The sequence below is a fragment of the Macrobrachium nipponense genome, chromosome 2, assembly GCF_015104395.2.
Source record: "Macrobrachium nipponense isolate FS-2020 chromosome 2, ASM1510439v2, whole genome shotgun sequence".
Lineage (NCBI taxonomy): Eukaryota > Metazoa > Arthropoda > Malacostraca > Decapoda > Palaemonidae > Macrobrachium > Macrobrachium nipponense.
In genome coordinates this window covers 128,036,395-128,042,298 of record NC_087201.1, presented here as the reverse complement: position 1 = coordinate 128,042,298, position 5,904 = coordinate 128,036,395, and the positions used below count along the sequence as shown (strand labels likewise).

Below are 5,904 nucleotides of genomic sequence, written 5' to 3'. Positions count from 1 at the left end.
TTGTGAATTCCTTTTATGCTAATAAGATATTTTATTTGTCTTTTACTTTTCACAGACTGGATGATGCACCGAGTCATTAGTGAGAAACGATTTTTGTTAATAAACCTATAAAACTTGGCCTTTTATCATTTGTATCATAGAATCTACTGAAGCTATAGTATATATATATATATATATATATATATATATATATATATATATATATATATATATATATATATATATATATATATATATATATATATAAACAAACACACACATAACATATATATATATATATATATATATATATATATATAATATATATATATATATATATATATAATATATGGACCAGTACAAAAATAATTAAACATTAAAAACAATCATCACAAACACCATTATATTTACACAAGACTTTACTGGAAACACCAAATGTAGAACCAAAAGCAAGCTAAGGTTTAAAACAAAAGTCGTCGACAGTCCATTAAAAAGGAAATTATATTTATAGTGAACAAACAAAAAATACTGACCTAATATGAACAAAGTGTTTCAAATATCGCAGTATGTAGAAACTGCGACGAATCACGTCGATGCAAAGACTTGCGTAACAAAGCCTTTTCATCGACTGAAATAAAGATCTTAATCTGAATAAATCTTGGCTGCCGACCCGTAATTATCTGCTGTCAGCTTCTGAGTAACGTGGCCACATTTTCTCTATCGTACATATCCCCGTTTTAAAGACGGCAAATCTTTTCACTATGTTGATGTAGTCTCTTCTATATCGACATAACACTTAAAAATGTGTATATTTTTTTCCGATTGTTTAGTTTATGTATTCATACAAATCAAACTGTTTATTTGCTGGAAAATAAGTTCATTAAAGTTTCATCGACAATGATTAGTTGTGAACGAATAGTAATTCAGATATGATTCCTCTCCCCCTTTTTATCCACTATAAAAATAAGAAGCACAAGCGAAGTCAAGCTCTCCAGAGTCCAAACTCTACAATTTTAACTTTCCCAAAAAATGTCTCTCAGAATTCAATTAAACTTGGTGAACTATGAGAACTTTTGCTTTTAAACAAGATATTATTCTGTTACACAAAAGATGGAAACCTTCTACTTTCTTTACTTTTTAAAAATGACGCTTTTTTGTAGTTAATACTACTCGCCAAGCGTTTTCAGTCTCCGAGTCATTATTTGTGTCCTCACTTTTCCTCTCTGATTACCTGTCTACCCGCTTTCCTACATTTGGTTGTTTTTTCAAGAGGGATTTCTGGTTAATCATAGACTGTATATCTAATATGTGTCTGCAAACCAAATATTATTCACCACACACGTGTATACATACATATATACATATATATATATATATATATATATATATATATAATATATATATATAATATATACACACACACATGTATGTATGTATGTATATATATATATATACATAGATACTTATATATGATTACTCAGATCCTTCTTGCAAAACAGGCAATAGTAGAAAACCCGGTGTGTGTGTGTGCGTATATATATATATATATATATATATATATATATATATATATAGGATATATATATTATATGTATATGTATATGTAGTATGTAGTATTGTTTGTATATGAGTATATATATATATATATGTATATGAATATGTATATTATATATATATAGATATATATATATATATATATATAGTATATATATATATATATATATTTATATATATATTATCTATAAAAGTGAATGTTTCTGTGCTAAAGAAATCCGAACCGCTTGACCGATCTAGACAAAATATGGCATGGGGCAATCATTTGACCAAACTTAGATAACGGGGTGCGTTTCAAAACCGTACCCCAGCCCCTTCCCCATCCCCTTTCCCTTTGTAACTTATATGGTAAATATACTCTATGGGTTTATCATACCTTATTTCATGAACTCGAGACTATACAAATATATTATTGAAAATGTTTTTTTCAGTAAACACAGTAATAACTGCAAAAAGGACATACAGCACAGAAATATCTGGATAAAATGGAGAGTTACTGCAGTAATACCTGGATAAATGGGACAGGCACCAAAGTAATGCCTGGAGAAAGGGGACAGACAACATAGTAATGCCTGGATAAAATGGACAGTCACCATAGTAATACCTAGACAAAAGGGACAGTCACCACAGTAATACTTGAATAAAAGGAACAGTCTCCACAGGAACACCTAGATGAAAGGGACAGGCAGCACAGTAATACCTCGTTAAAGAGGAGGACAATACAATATCACCTGGTTAAAGGGGGCAGACAGCATAGTAATACCTGGATAAAATGGACAGCCACCACAATAATACCTGGATAAATGGGACAGACATCAGAGTAATTCCTGGTTTAAGGTCAAAGACAGTACAGTAATACCTGGTTAAAGGTGCCAGAAAGTACAGTAATATCTGCATAACAGTGACAGTCACCACAGTAATGCCTAAATAATAAGGACAGTCACCACAGTTATATCAGAATAAAAGACAAAGCCAAAAGACAGTACAGTAATAACTGGATAAAATGGACAGTTACCACAGTAATACGTACCTGGATAGAAGGGACACTCACCAAAGTAATACTTGGATAAAAGGAACAGACAGTACACTAAAACCTGGTTAAATGGGACAGACAACATAGTAATACCTGGATAAAAGGGAGTGTCACCTCAATAATACCTGGGTAAAAGGTACAGACATCACTGCAATACCTGGTTAAAGGTGACAGACATTACAGTTATACCTGGTTAGAGGTGTGAGACAGTATAGTAATAACTGGATAAAATGGACAGTCACCATAGTAATACATAACAAAAAGGTACAATCACCACAGTAATACCTTGTTAAGGGTGACAGACACTGTACAGTTAGACCTGGTTAGAAGTGTGAGACAGTACAGTAATAACAGGATAAAATGGACAGTCACCAGAAATAATACCTAAATAAAAGGGATAGTCACAAGGTTAACCTGGATCAAAGGAACAGTGACCACAGTAATACCTGGATAAAAGGGACATAGAGCAAAGAAATGCTTGGGTTAAAGGTACAGGCAGCACAGTAATACCTGGTTTAAAGTGACACAGTACAGTAATACCTGGTTAAAGGTTTCAGAATGTACAGTAATACCTGCATAAAATGGGCAGTCACCACAGTAATGCCTGGATAATAGCGACATTCACCACAGTAATGCCTGGATAATAGCGACATTCACCACAGTAATACCTATGTAAAAGGGACTTCCAGAAAACAGTAGAGTAATAACTGGATAAAAGGGAGTCACCACAGTAATTCCTGGATAAAAGGGACAGACATCACAGTAATACCTGGTTAACGATGACAGACATTACAGTTATACCTGGTTAGAGGTGTGAGACAGTACAGTAATAACTAGATAAAATTGGCAGTCACCATAGTAATACCTGGACAAAGTAGTCACCACAGTAACACCTGGATAAAGGGACATACTGCACAGTAATACCTGGTTAAAGGTGACAGACATTACACTTATATCTGGTAAGTAACAGTCACCATAGTAATACCTAGATAAATGGGACAGTCACCACAGTGATACCTGGATCAAAGGGACAGTCACCACAGTAATACCTGGATCAAAAGGACAGCTATCACAGTTATACCTAGATAAAAAGGGCTAGACAGCATAGTAATGCCTAGATAAAAAGGACAGTCACTACAGTAATACCTGTCAGTTCAGCCCACATCTGTTCGATGGGTGAACGATTGCATGAAAAAAGGTGAACTATTATTCAGACCATCAACACAACTCCCCCTCTCCCTTCTCCCTCCCCCTTCATATAAACTGTCATTCAGAGTTTTCCTGGGCAGCGTCGGTTTGGTCAGCTAATATACATACATACATACATACATACATACATATATATATATATATATATATATATATATATATATATATATATATATATATATATATGAGATTTTACTTCCCAGGTAAGATTCGAAACTCCGCAGGTGAAAGGAAAGACGTTTTACGTATGATATTAAGGAAACTGAAATGTATCCATTCTGCTCTCAAGAGAGACATGCATTGAATTCTACTTTGCTGTACATATTTCTGTCGATTTCAGTTTCTATGTCAAATTCAACAGTTATAGGTTCGAATTTTGGTAGGTACAGAAACACTGATAATATAAACGTTTCTCTAATAGAAAGTTATTCTCAGTGTGCAGAGAATTCAGTATTTAGGGGATATTTGGGCATCTAATATTTGCAAGCATAAAAAGTCACTTGTATTTATGTGAGAAAACAAACACACACACATTTATATATATATATATACATACACACACACACACACACACACACACACACATATATATATATATATTATATATATGAATATAGTGTATATATATATATATATATATATATTATATGTACATACACACACATACATACATACACACACACACACACACACACATATATATATATATATATATATATATGTATATATATATATATTTTTATATAATAGATATATATATATATATATATATATATATATATATATATATATATATATATATATATAAATAGTTTGCGTGGTTACTTACTGCATGTAGAGATGAACGTTCGTTTGCATTTATTTATCCGTTAAGGTTGATGTATACTAGAGTATAGAAAATAATTTATCTTAATATCTACGATGAATTGTACTCCCCGTTTCCAAGCTTTAAAGTTACAAGAACGTTATAACTGGCTTTATGATATTCATCAATTTCAGCATTAAACCTACTCGAAAGGTTTGAAGACTACTTATGTTTAATCCATTTTAGCGACAGGTAATTTAAAATTTTTCCTCAAGGACTTAGTCGCGCTTTTGTTTGTCGATTTTTCCCTGATATATACATAAAATTCAGCGGATACGATGCGAATGAGCTTACCAGCATATCTAAATATTCACTTGTTGCCGTAACGAATCTTTGCGTAAGTTTTACTAATTTTTCATTATAATCTTCTTAACACACAGGAACTCATCTCTCCTTAAAAATCTATTTCTACATACATACGCACATCAGTTTTTGGGGGGTGACACTAACCTTCACAAACATCGATCCAAATGATCTCAGTGGCGGTTATATTTCATTTCGCTTTATATTACTAATTAAAGGTTAGTATGACTAAGGACACAGCACATGTCAAGGTATATCAAACTAAGTACTTCTGAAAACATTTCGATCACTTTTTCCATTGAATGTTCTATCCAAGATAGTTCTATCCTTTAAAGACGCAAATTGTTTGTATCTCACGGTATGCTTAAAATACATTTATTCTGTTGTGCGTGTTCATATTTATTACACCGTTTGCCTCTTTTCCATCAAATATTGAGTTATTTCAATTCACTATTGCTTTTGTCCTTACATCTAAAGCTCAGATATAAATATAAATATAAATATATATATAAATATAAATATAAATAAATAAATAAATATAAACTATATATACTATATATATATAATATATATATATATATATATATATATATATATATATATATATATATATATATATATATATATATATATATATATATATATATAGTATAAGTATAGTCCTATTGTATTAATGGTAGGGACTACTGCACAATTACCAACTGGAATAATGCAGTAGATAGAAGAGAACAAAACAAAAATTTGTCTAATTGATTTAGCCTATTTTTCATAATTACAATAAAAATATTTTTGTAGATGAGTAAATGATTTTGCTTGAACTAGTTGCATGCGGGAAGACTGCCCTGTTTCAGTGGATATGCAACAGGAACAAGGAGACAAAGTCAGAATATTGAGGGTATTTGATTTAAGAGCAGTGAAGCAGTAAGTGCTCCCGTTGCCTGGGTCAAGAACACTTTTTTAT

At 31.6% G+C, this 5,904-nt stretch overlaps 1 protein-coding gene across 5 annotated transcripts in view; it reads right to left on the bottom strand.

The window, feature by feature from the left end:
* The window catches only part of LOC135220981 (uncharacterized), a 452,378-nt gene that overhangs the window by 446,338 nt on the left and 136 nt on the right, over positions 1 to 5,904 (bottom strand). The gene's annotated exons all lie outside the window — the stretch shown is intronic.